Source organism: Chenopodium album, chromosome 10 (assembly GCF_948465745.1).
Source record: "Chenopodium album chromosome 10, dcCheAlbu1.1, whole genome shotgun sequence".
Taxonomy (NCBI): Eukaryota; Viridiplantae; Streptophyta; class Magnoliopsida; order Caryophyllales; family Amaranthaceae; genus Chenopodium; species Chenopodium album.
In genome coordinates this window covers 51,039,349-51,053,775 of record NC_137843.1, presented here as the reverse complement: position 1 = coordinate 51,053,775, position 14,427 = coordinate 51,039,349, and the positions used below count along the sequence as shown (strand labels likewise).

General features: G+C 36.0%; 1 non-coding gene across 1 annotated transcript; it reads left to right on the top strand.

Annotated features, from left to right (window-relative positions):
* Positions 1-12,701: 12,701 nt before the first annotated feature.
* Positions 12,702-12,774, top strand: TRNAA-UGC (transfer RNA alanine (anticodon UGC)). Its single transcript has one exon. It is a non-coding gene; the product is annotated as a tRNA-Ala (tRNA).
* Positions 12,775-14,427: the final 1,653 nt, after the last annotated feature.

The following is a 14,427-nucleotide window of genomic DNA, read 5'->3' as shown; positions in this document are numbered from 1 at the left end:
TTCTCAAAACATACACAACTTAAATTACATAATTTGCTACAATCCAAGACTTTAATATGACTCTCACATCTTAGTCTATGGAAGGGATTTAACGAATGATATTCTCATTCATAATAAACTCTGCAGATCACGACATCCTGCTTGTCATTGATCTCACAAATGAGGTGATATCTCATATCTATTTGTTTGGATTTGTGATGTGACCCTGACTCCTTTGTTTTGGCAAAGGTGTCCTTTTAGTCACAGGACAATTTGATCCAAACTTCCTCTTTAACTACTCTTACTGTAGCTAAATACATATTCTAACATTGAGTATGCAACAGCATTCTGCTTTGAACTTTTCAAGCTTACTGTCTTTTTCCATTCAGACACAAAATGTATCTTAAAAAAAAAATCTAAAGTCATCTTGTCTGTTTGGAAACTTGAATCTATATAATCTTTTGACAACTTGTTCACTTTTGCCACCATAAACTAGAAACATTCCTTTAGTTCTTCATAAGTACTTAAGGATTTGTTCTTAGTAGCTTTCCAGTATGTTTATCCTGAATTTGCTTGAAACCTGCTACACATGCACAAGCCATATGTAACATCTTTCTTTGTACATATCAAGGCACACATAATGGACCCTTTTGCAAAATAATAAGGTACACTATCCATACAACTCAACTCCTCTAGCTTTTGAAGGCACCGAGTTTTACTGAGCGTAATACCATAAAACATGGGAAGACATTCTCTCTTAGAGTCTTGCTTCATGAACTTGTCAAGAAGCTTATCAACATAAGTCTCTCGATTCGGTCCAATCATTCTTCAAGATTCATTTTGTGGGTCTTGATTCCCAATATGTACTCAACATCTCCTAAGTCTTTCATATAGAAACAACTCCTTAACCACTGCTTGACTTACTCAAGCATTGATATGTCATTGCACATATGAACTGTATGTCATCTACATACAAGACTAAGAAGACCAATTTCTCCCACTAAAATTCTTGTCTCTACAAGATTCCTTTTCGTTCTTCGAGGAAATCAACTTGTTTGATTGCCTAATCGAAACGAATGTTCCAACTTCACTGATGCTTACTTCAATCCATTAAATGAATTTTTGAAGTTTGCAAAACCTTCTAGGAATTTCGGATTTCAAAACCCTTGGGTTGTATCATATACATATCCTCAATCAAGAACATTTCAAGAAGGTGATTTTGATCTAATGCTAAACTTCGCAACCGAAAATCAACAATCAATAGAAGAATCCGAATAGGCTTACACAGCTAATAGGTCTGACCCCATTTGTAAGACTATCATGGACTAACACATCTTTACAGACATGGAGTCCATTCTGGATTTCATGGCCTTAAGCCACTTCATGAGTTGGCACTTACCAAAGCTTTCTTGTAGGGTATGGGTTCTAACCATTCCAATAGGAAAATTTTAGAATCCACCTTTTACAAGAATTTCAACAAACTGTTTGCTTTGATCCTAAGTAACCTACAATAGGTATAAGCAACAATAGAATTATTCTCTTAAACTCTTTGAAGCCTTTCATTCAAGTTGGGACGATAGAAGCCTCGCTAGTTGAATTAGCTTGCTTCGACATATGATTTATCAAATTAGCTGATTTCATACGCCATCGTCTCCGATGTAGTGTTATCCACATCCATTTGTTGCTCGTCTCGAATCTCATCGAGATCTAACTTTACTCCTAATTGGCTTTGTAGGAAGAGATTTCTTTCTATAAAGACATTATCGCGAGCAACAAACACATTGTTATCTAGCGACTGTAGGAATAATACCTCTTAGTTTCCATGGGAAAATCCATGAAGAACTATTTGTCTGATTTAGGGTCTATTATGTCATTTTTGTAAACATTTTACATCGATTTCAAAACCTTTAATCTTGTTTAAAAAAGACAACTTTTGGAACATTTCCAATTCATAACTCTTATGACGTCTTCTCAATCGCTTTGGTTGAGTTTCTGTTTAGTATATTTGCAATTGTTGTTCTAATATATATCCTCAAAACGATATTTGTAAATCATTAAAGTTAATCTAGGATCGAACCATGGAAAGCAAAGTTTGATTCCTTCTTTCTACACACATTTTTAATTGTAGTGTTTCTGGATTGTGAATTAATTCAACAATTCCCTTTTAGATGATCATTAATTTTGAGTTAAATATTTATCATAACAATATTATTGTGGTATTAAATTGTTTATCTCAAACTGATTTTACATTTCATTATGGAATTTTGAACTTATTAATGATTCCAAGCTTTACTTCATTAAGTAATTATCGATATATTTACTTAAATCGTTAGTAAAAGCAATGAAATAGTTAAATCTCTTGCTAATTTTTGAACTTATTGGTCCACATACATCATATGTATGAGTTCCAAAAGGTCATTAGCTCCTTCACCCTTTCAACTAAAAGGCGACTTGGTCATCTTACCTTATCAAGCATGACTTTTAATTCTCAAGTGATTCATAATCAAATTAGAATAAGAGTCCATCCGATGTAACTTTAGATGTGCAAATGGTTTATGTGACCTAACCTTACTTTGTTATAAGTAAGTTTAATTTAAATCATCTAATTTTGCTTTTGTGATCTACTTATATCAATGTCATAAAACAAAATTAATTCTTATCTAGCAAAAATGAAAACAATTTATTACCTTGGTCATGTTTCAACACTTGTCAAGCCAAGTAAAAACAAATCAGTATCTTAACAAGAAACCGAAATATTATCTCATCAAAAACTGGAAATAAATCTAAAATCATCATAAAAATTCTAAAATAAAACCATGAAGCTTTTTCTGGCCACTCGAACACTTCTAATGCACCTTCAAGCTTCATTTCCTCGCTAGCCTCACTTCTTTGCAGCTTCTGCACAACATTAATAATGTTAAGCACTGCAACTTGGTATCACATACCTAAGTGAAAGTTAAAATGTTTATAACAAGAATATTAGGTAACTCTTACCTGTCACTTCATCTTAGTAAGGACATCCTTGTTCAAGCTCTGGCTTATTCTCTTTTCAGGTAATTCTATGCATGATTTTTGAGTAAATCAACTAGCTTGACCGCAGAATCTTCATCATCTTGAGAAAGTTTCTCGTGGTCAAAACCACCATGTAGAGAATGCAGAATTATGTAATGAACCTCATTGTTGTTGAATGGCCTCCCTAACATACTCATGTGGTTGAATAGTTGAACCATCATGTCCACATGAATTTGTACTGACTGTCTTAGCATGAGTTTTCTATTAATTATCTCACCAGTAATCTTATAGGTTTTAAACCTAATATTTCCAGTCCAGGAGTCGTCATTCTTGGGAACCGTGCTAATGATTTCCTCAACGTTTCCATTCAATTCCCCATCAACATGAGAATTCAGTAATCCATTGCAAACATCACGTAAGCATTTGAATAAGAGATAAGGTTCATAGTCCATGAATCTTTTAGCCCAATCCTCTAGAATAGAAGACAACATGACATACATGACTCTCTTAGATTCTGAAACATTTCTCAAATGCTTCTCAAGAGTCATGCCTGGACTAAATCTGCCCTCGATTAGTAAGTCTAAACGAAATTCGAGCTTTTCGTTCCTTAGAACACTTCTAAGTTCGCTTTCCCAATCGTTGAAGTTGAGAAAATTAAGCCTTGTTTTCATTGTTGGTGGTAAAGAATTACTGTCATCATTGTTACGCCTACCCATCTATGTCAAAATAAGGCAAAGTTTAATAATTATGTTTACTTAAAATTAAAGTACCATAAGCGAATTAAATTGTTAACTTTAACACACTTTATTCAATATTAAATGATCCCAATTGAATTTTAAGTGATTCCAAGATCCTTTATTTGTGTAATAGTTGACCGGACTGAGGCCCTACCAACAAGCATTACATTTTCAAGGTGAGTAAACTATTTACTGATTACAAATCTTGTAACTCTTGGTTGAATAATTAATAATCACATGCTTAATTATTACCCTTTGTTTCAAGGTTCTAAACGCTTTAGGTAACCTTGTTGAGCACAACCAATTAAATATGTAGAATGTGATCTACCACAAATTACCCAAGATAACAAGTGACACTCTGCTGAGGCCGACCCATCACTTACGATCGAAGGATTGTTGGGTATCTAATTGGAAAAGCAATCTCAATATTACTGGGACCTAGATTTATTATGTTGTGATTATTTAGTGAACTCTAGCGCATCATCAATCAACATAAATAAAATCTAACATGCATAATCTACTAATGCAATAAAACATGACATAGTATGGCCCCTTAATCCTAAGAAAACTAGAAATGAAAATGCTCCTACTTGAACCATCATGGATCTCCATCCACCTTGCTCCTTTGGGCCTTCACTTCATGTGCTTCTTTTGGACTAAACTATTTAAATAAATAATCTATTTACTTTAAATAAATGTTACAAAAATACTTAACGGTTCGCAGACCGTATTTAGATTACAAAAATACATCACGATGCGCAAATCGTATTTAGAATCTATGGGCCATACTAGTCTATATATAGCAACATAATATCATATATTTTGTGAAATGTCATATAATAAATCACTCAACATGCTTGTCTCAACATCGAATGTTCATAATTAAGTCAACGCATTTCCTAAAATATCTCATATTATAAATCATAATTAGATAATATCGTATATTATTCATGACCAATTATAAAATATCATATTTTAATTTAGGCATGAGATAGAATCAAATCTTATTTTAATCTAGAAAGATAAATCATATTTAATCTTCCATGATTATCCTAACAACTTTAGGAGATTCTATCCTAATTACTAGACAATCAAATAATTTTAGATTATGGGATAATCATATTATTTAAATCAATTATTATCCTTTGGAATATGTTCAGAATATCCTAACAAATCTTATCCAATATTAAACACTTTAACTATGGATAATCACCAAAATTAACAACTTTAAATATGGATAATATCAAATAAATCAACTTTTGAATATTTGATTTTATCCTAAAACAAAAGATTTTATCTCAAAATAATTTTATTTTATCCCAAAATAAATCATATTTATCTTGAAATATTTTTAAAACAAAATAATTTTTTTTTGAAAAACTGTCCACCACCCTCGCCGCCCACCATGGTTGGCTAGCCGAAACCAGCCACGGTGGCTGGCTGCTTCACGTAGCCACTGCCGCAAAGGACAGCAGCGAACGGCAGCTTGTGCTGCGGTGCAGGCCACTGTGCGCGGCCAGCCAAGGCTATCCACGGTGGCTGGCCCCCTTACGACAGCCATTGCCGCCGAAGCAACAACAACAACAATAGCACAGATGTGGTAGTAGTTGTGCAACATTTGCACGTTGCTGCCCCGGCCACGGACCACCTGCCCTCCCTCCCTCCCTCTGGACTGACCACTAGGTCGGCAGCCACCGTGGCTGCGCCACCCAGCCGCGGCTGCCGGCCTTAAATAATTATTATTATTTTTGGTTATTAATTTAATTAAAATAACATTTATTAAAACTAAATTAAATCAGTCCAAAATTAAAATTAAATCCCATTCAATTTTAAAATTAGGGTTCATCGTAAAATTAATCCCAATTTAATTCTAACTCTTAAAATTAAGTCGATGATCATACACAAAATATTTTTATGCATAAATCAGTTCAATTAAAATTAGGAAACATAAACAAATCAAATTAAATAAAAATCAAGCACAAAAACCATATTTTAAGGCTATAAATTTCGAAAAAATTCGAAAATTATTAGAGTTAAGGTTCAAAAATTTCGAAATTATAGGGCTAAATTTTGGTCATCTTCATGGCTATTTGAGCATAATTAAATCATATTCAATCAATTCCAAAAGTTTAATCACATTAAAATAATAATTGAACCATAATTAAATTAATTTCTCCCTCTTAATTAATTATAAAATTAAGAACATGAACTTCAAATAATCGTATTATTATCATCAAGTGTGTTCATCCAAGAGGCTAACTGATACCACTGTAGGAGTTTATAGGTACTATAAAGTGGAAAAACATGAATCATATTCATAAAGCACCTAATCCCAAGATCACATGCATAACACACAAGACACATAATCATACCTTTGAAGCGTGAATTCAACGAAGCTATTTGACAGGAAAATCAGGGAGAGAATAGAGTCCCAAGCGTTGCTCCTCTACTTAGTCCATAGGATTCGAACGAGCCGTCCACCAATACTAGATTGGTTGAGTGAAAGAGGAAAACCGCAATCACCACCTTTAATGGACTGAACCAACCACCATGAACCACCATATCGGCGCCGAGGAGGAAGAGGGATCCGTGAGAAAGAGAGAGGAGTGTGAGAGGGGTTGGGCTTGTGTTTTCTAAATAGGGTTTGATTAAACTGATCACTAAATTGCACTATTGAAAACCCTAGGCACTTAGTCTATTTATAATCCTAATATAATTAGACTAAGTCACGAAGCCCAAAACCCTCCATTTCACTCCATATAACCGGCCATGCTAGGGGATGAGGCCCATCATGGGCCTCGTTCTCTCGTGCTCGATTTAGGCCCTTTGTGTGACCTTATAGGATCCGTCCAATTGGGTTTTGGCCTATTTTACTAGCCCAAAGATTGTTAGTACCCCTAGCTATGATATAACGACGACCCAAATGTACGAACTTAATTATCTCCAAAATTTGATCCATTTATATATCTAGTAATTGCACATGACGAAGAAATCCTTCATTAAAATCTTCTTTCTGCTTCTGGTGGAAGGTTGACTCTGAGATGCTGATGTTGTTGCTGCTGTTGTAGAAGGCTAGGATGCTGCTGCTACTGTTGTAAAAGGTTGGGACTGTGGCATTATCAATGCAGCCTGCAATTCATAAGAACAAAGGGATCAGTTTTTGTTATTCTACCTAAAACACACAGAATCATAAGTGAATTGTACAATACCGGACTGGCAGCTTTCTGTTCAAATTTCTGCCTTTATTCTTTTATCCAAGGTGTTTGTAGCTGTGGCCTTCCTCCTTAAGGAGTTGGTGCAGGTTGTTGTGGTTGCTCTGGTGCAAGAGCTTTTTTACAGGTTTTGGCATAATGTCCAAACCCCCCACAGTTATTACATTACTTCTTGATTTTTTGTTTTTTCCCTTGGGAAGTAGCAGCAGAAGACCCTTCACCTTGTTCAAGCTTTCTTTTTTTTTTTTTTTTTTTTACTTTAGTCTGCCTGGCTGCACTTTCATCACTGCTGGCAAAGGCTCTCTTAGTTGCACCCTCTCCTAATGCTTTGAACCAGGCATTGCTTGAATGGGAGATTCATATGCATCTAGGTTAGTGACCTTATAGTAATGTGCATGCACATACATTTCTGGGTCCTCCCTTTTGTCTAGTATGCAAGCAAATGCATGGACACAAGGTATCCCTATCAACTCCCACCTATAACATGTCCAGGTTCTTGCTGATAAGTCAACAGTGCACTGATCATCCTTGTATTAAACCTCATAATTGTCTCCCCTAGAACCCTGCACTGTACATGCCCTAGCATACTTCTCTAAGCCATCAAATAGCTTGTTCACATATGGGGTTAGCAGGCCCTCCCATTTACTAGCAGCCTCCCACTTATCATTACTCCTCTTCATCATGTACCTTCTTAATCATTCCATTTGAGTAAGAATGGGCTTATCCCTAGCTTCCCTAATGACAACATTAAATGTCTTACACATGTTGTTTAACAACATGTTAGACTTGCATTTTGTAGAGAAAGCATGCCTTGACAAGTGGTGGTGGGGGGGGGGGGGATGTTTGCAAGGTATTCATAAGCTTCCTCATTCAAGAAATTAATTGACTCCATAGCCACCTCAAATTCAAACTGACAGGCATATACACACACAACAGATTCAATAAACCAGATGGTACATACAGTCAAACCTAGGATACAGTAACACAAGTAATAGACACAAATGCAAATAAGGGTTCAAAGTTAGTATCTTACCACAGTGCTTGCTCTAGCTGCTGCCCAAAATAGCTCCTTGAAAGTGGCCCCATGAAATTGCAACTTGAAATTTGCTCAGATGTGTCTCACACAGAATCTGAGCTCTACTTTTGGGACAACCTCTGCAAATGCTTCTAGCAAACCCTATGGAATGGGAAAATAGGGATTGTTACAAAATGGAGCTATGAATGCATAAACTAACATACAAAAAGCTAAGTTACCAGAGTTAGGAATTACTTACTTTCTGTCTGTCAGACATGAAAGTGAGGACAACTCCTTGATCAAAACATCATAGTGAATCCAGAAGACTTTGAAGAAACCACACCCAAGTCTCCTTATTCTCAATCTCTGCAGTAGCCTAGGATATTAGAAATATGTTGTTATTTCCATCTTTACTTATAGCCACTAGAATCTGCCCAGGATATGCTCCCTTAAGATGGCACCCATCTACCTCAATGATGGGTCTGCAACCAGAAACAAACCCATAGTTGAGTGGAGCAAGACACACATATATCCTCATAAAGATAGGCCTCTGAATTTGGTCCATTGAATCCACAACCACATTGCAGCTGTTGCCTGGGTTATATTTCAGGAAAGCTTTCCCATAGTCACACACCCTAGCATATTGCTCAGCTACAGACCCATATATGATGAGTTTGGCCCTGCTCCTTGCTAACCATGCCTTGAATTAACCTACTTTAATCCCCAAGTCATTCAATGCCCTCTCTTGAATCTGTCTTATCTTCCAGCCTGGGTTACCCCTAAATTCTTCCAAGTACCTGTCTGCCAAAAATTCAGCTGTAACCTTCTTGTTCATTTTTGTCCTGACACACCTATGCTTCAACCTTAAAGACTTAATCTTCCAGGCCTCTGAGTTCACTAGCCTAGAAGCATAGAACTTGAATCTACACTTCCTCCCTTTCACACATGTACACTTCACCAACCTACAACTTCTTTTTGTTGTAAAGACAACTGCACCTTCTTCTACAATTTGCTGTAATCCTTTTACTATCATTATGCAGCAGGTAATACTCATACCTATTCTCAATTGCATGTTGCCTCAAAGCTTTCCTAACCACTTGAACATTGCTCAACCTTATACCCTCTTCAAAGTGGATAGGCTTATTAAAATCTGTGTCGGCATTAAACCAAGTACAACCTCCCTTGTCATCATGTGACTCACCATCTAAGCTCCTAAGCTCATCAGAATCACCCTCAACTTCTTCTTCAATCCTCACTTCAATTGATTTCAAATTGGTGTCGATTTCAAACCTAGGATCCTTAGGTTCATCATCATCTTAACCTACACCTTTCAAGCTGCCCTTAACTTCACTTCTGAGTTGCTCTAGATTTTGCCTTAACCACTCCTCATCATCTTCATCTTCATAAATATCCTCCTCTCCCTCCTCGCACTCTAGTCCTAGGTCACTGAATTCAGAATCTGAAGACTCAGTTTCTCCTTCTCCTTCCCCATCCCTAGAGTCATCCTCAAACACCAACTTCTTCCCTCTTCCTTTCTTTCTAGTTTCCGCAGCTCTAGATCCAACACCAACAGCTCCCTCAACAAGCTTCCCCTTACCCTTTTCTTCTACAGTGAACCTACTAGAAGCTCCCTCAGCTAACTTTCCCTTTCCTTATCTTTTGCTCTCACTCTCTCTGCAGATGTGGTAACACTATCACTCATGTCCTCAACCTCTTTGTCATGAATTACAATACCCTTTAACCTTGGGCTTCTCCTAACTGCATCTCCAGTATGCTTACTCTCTATTAGGCAGGTCATAAGTGTTCTAGGCCCACTCAACTTCTTTCTTAGTCTAGTCCTTTCTTTTGAAGTCAACTCATTACCATCTATAAGTTTAAATGGTGTTTTTATCAGTGGCCTCAATTGGCTTATGGCTAATCACATACAACTCTATTTCCCCATCTTTATTCGATGTCTCAAGGAAGACCTTTACCTCATCATCACTAAACAACTCCCTTTTACCAGTTACCTAAGACCTTCCATTCTGTTTATACCAGCAACTAAAGCCCTTAGGCACCCTCACATTAGCATACACAAAACCATGTATTGCTGCCTCCCTCAAAAAGTGTACATCTATGTTAATTAGAAACAGTAATATTTTTCCTCCAATAAACCCAACCACCATCCCAATTTAACACCCTTCTACTTTTACCACCTAATGAGGGTATAAATGCACCCCCTAATGTAAGTTTAAGGTTCACTTTGTCCATTCTAGCTGTAATAGATTCAACAAAAAACAAACACACCAAATCACAATTTTAGTATTTAATTGCACAATTACTCATTCCAAATTACATCTATTCACCAATTACAACAATAAAAAGCAATTAACCTTTACGGTGCACTTAATTAGCAATTACCAAGTGAAGCTAACCTAATTAACTAATTAATTAACAATTACACAGTATAAACAAGTCAAAGATTCGCATAATTAGGGTTTAGAATAATTTAGTTCACATATTCCCAAAAATAGCATATTTTAAATTACACCCCATTATCCATGCAAAGTACAGTAAGGAAGTGATGAAATACCTCTTTTTGTCAGGATTCTCGAATCTTTGTCAGCAAAGATTCAAGCTTTTGGTCCCCTCCGCGTTGAAGATGACAACCTCGTGCTGAGTTGTTGAAAATTTGTGTTGCCACCTCTTCTCCAGATGCAAAAGCTAGTGATGAATGTGAGACTTAGAGTTTTACTTTTACAAAGAGAAAGAACAGAAAATGAGAGGAGAGAGGTTAAATTTCAGAAAAATTAATGGAGGAAGGTGAAAAATTGATGGCAATTCAATGAGGAAGGTGAGAAAAGGAAGAGAGAGAGGGAAATCAGGTTTTTACCCTTTAATGTGGAGGAAAATGAAACATAGTGGGGCCCATAGCAACATTCCGTCACCGAAGTTAGGTTGTGGTGGTAAAATCTACCTTTATTTATTTTATAAGGTGGTAAAATAAAACTTTTCGATGTGGAGGTGGTAAAAGCTATTTTTGTGTTTTTGTGAGGTGGTAAAAGTCAAAATTTTCTAAATGTTATAATCTTTTCTTGTCTTTTTATTTTATTTTTATTTTTTTATTTTTTTTATGTTGTATTATAATTGGATTAGTTGGGCATGAGGTCATTTTGAATAATTCATTATCTTTCATTACATTAAAAAAATAAATTACAATGATTTTGTGTTTTTATATACTTTCGGTAGAAAAGAAAGTATTTGGCTATTAATGACCACATAGACTATAAAACCAACAATATTTGAAAATTATACTCTATTGATTTTGTAGTTTATTACCCCATAAGTAAACAATTGAGAAAGTCATAACCACATAATCTCAGAGCATCGCCTCGGCCAAAAACTAGTTTTGATAAAATCACTCGTTTATCACCACTAATCACCTCTTAAAACTGTGTGCTTAAAAAATATATTACAAGTACATAAAACAGAAGAAGTATGTTTAATATGAAAATTATAAAACATCCCACATGTAATGTTATAAGGTAAAAGTTACATTATTAAATATTATGTATACCAATCAACGAATAATTTTGTCATGTATTACATTCTTTAATCTAGGAACTGCGAGTGATTTTTGTTATGTTATATGCAAATCATTACCCAAATTTTAGTTATGGTACACTGTCATTTTTTCAAGGTGCCAATTTGACTGGCAAAAAAAAATTTTAAAAAGTTAGGGGATTTAAAAAACTATAACTACAACATAATGAACTTGATATTATAGTAATAACGTAATTACATATTTTATGGTCAAATTTATGCATTGACGATTGTGTTAGTAGTTTTTAATGATGATGATGATGATGATGATGAAACTCAATGCTTCTTCATTATTAATTAAGAAAGAAAAATCTCACTAATGATCCGTTAGGATTAAGTCGAGTACACAATTCCTTCATTTTTTACTAACTAATGCCCTGTTCACTTCACCTTTTAAAAAAATAATATTAAGTAAAAATAATTTCAGATCAATAAAAATAAGTTCGGTTTAGTAAAATTAATTTCAGTTCAGTAAAAATAATTTCAGTTCAATAAAAATAAGTTCAGTTCAGTAAAATTCAGTTTTCTTAAAGAAGAATTATAATAGAAAATCAGTAAAAATAATTTCAGTTCAGCAAAAATAATTTCAGTTCAGTAAAATTAATTTAACTTCAGTAAAATTAATTTAACTTCAGTAAAAATAATTTAAATTCGACAACTATAATTTTATTTCAGTAAAAATAATTTCAGTTTAGCAAAAATAAGATGAAGTGAACGGGGCCTAAATGCACACATTTAATTTAGAATAAAATATATACACATTCATTTCAAAATATATGCTCATTTATCCCTCTTATTTTAAGAAAATTCTTATTAAATCCTAATCAACTTTATATATAAAGAAAATATGTTTGTATAACAAAATTTTAAATTTCGGGCCTCTTTCATTCAGGACCTTTGTGTGATAACCTCCCTTGAATGAAATAGATTAAAACTCCATTGATACCCATTTCCAAAAGCTATAACCAAATGGTGACCACATGGAAACACTATAGAATATAATAGTAGCTTTTATTCTACAAAATCAAGAAAAATCAATATAAAAAAGAAGCCTGATTATATATAATGCTTTCCTACCGTGGTATGAACAAAATGAGGAGAAAATATTTAAAATTAATAAAATATGCACTTTGATTTAGTAAGCACGCAGGAGAGTTCATTATAGGGGATGTAGCTCAAATGGTAGAGCGCTCGCTTTGCATGCGAGAGGCACGGGGTTCGATCCCCCGCATCTCCAAATTTTTAACTTTTTTTATAGGATATTAAAGCCTTGTGGTTGATTACTTGATTAGAGCGATATTAAAGCCTTGTGGTTGATTACTTGATTAGAGCAATAGAATTAGAGCTGTCAAAAGCTGACCCGAATCCGATTATTAATCGACCCGTTTGAACTCTCAAAAAAACGGTGATCCAAACCCGATCTGATCGGACCTGAAACCAACCCTAAACTCGAGTTAACTCGAGTATTTGAGACCCGAACCGGAATATGAACCAACCTGGAGATGACTCGACCCGAATATAACCCGTAAATTATTGACTTGAAACGAACCCAACCTAAATCGAAATTGACCTAAGCCCGTTTTAACCCATCAAAATCCGAATGTAACCCGACCTGTTACTAATCCGACCTGAATTCAACCCAACCTGTTCCTTATTCGAATTGAATTTAACCCGACCTGTTACTTATCCGACTCGAAATTCAACCCGATCTGTTACAAACCCGACCCGAAATCAACACGACTTGTTATCGACCCGACTTGAAATCAAATCGACTTATTATTTTATACATCTTTATTATTGTAGATATTGACTAGCTAAATAAAGATGTATGCTACATATATTGTAAACTACTTGTAAAGTCGTAACTTTGTATGGCTAAAATTATTCTATGTTAATATTGAAAGTATTTTGTCTTTACTTGAACCGAACACGCAAATTATTGACTTGAACCGAACCCAACTTGAACCCAAGAATAATGACCCGACTTGGAAATGACCCGACCTGAATATAACCCGCAAATTATTGACTTGAACCGAACCCGACGTAAACCAAGAATGGCCCGACCTGATTATAACTCGTAAATTATTTACTTGAACCGAACCCGATTCGAACCCGTGAACGACCCAAACCCGTTTTAACCCGAATTAAACCCGACCTATTATTCACCTGACCCGAATGTAACCCGAACTAAACCCGACCCAAACCCGATAAGATGTATGACCGGACGTGACCCGACTCAAGCATGACCCAACCCCAACCCGAACCCGACCCGCATAGGTTATGACATTAATCCGAATTGACATGACCCGAGTTGACCCGACCCACACTTACCTGACCCAAACCCGACCCGCTTACCAAATTGACAGCACTAAATAGAACCCTAGGAGGTAGAGCTGAGTATCGTGCTGTGCCTAGTGGTGGGTCATGTCGTACCGTGCCTGCATTCTGGCGAGTCGTGCCGTGCTAGGCCACCAATTGGCACACCCCAGCCTATGGCACGACCCACGTGCATGGTGTGCCGTGCCGGACACCGGGCAACCCATATTTTTTATAAAAAAATCGATATTAAGTGATTGTGTTAATTTTTGTACCAAATGGGGTATTACTCATGCCATGCCACGGGCCGAATCGTCGTGCGGCCCACGGGTTTGTGTTGTGCTCGTGCTGGAATTTTCAAACCATGTTCACGGCACGCCCCACAACCCACTCCTCGGTTTTCGTGTCGAGTGTCGTGCCGTTGGTGAGCTCTTGCCGTGTCGGGCCAATCTCGTGTTGGGCCAGTGTTGCCCGCAAGCCAGCACGACCCATGCCCACTTGCCTAGCTCTACTTGGAGGTATATTAGAGCATCATAGTTGGTTAGTCGACATCTTCCAATAGTTTCAGCCTAGC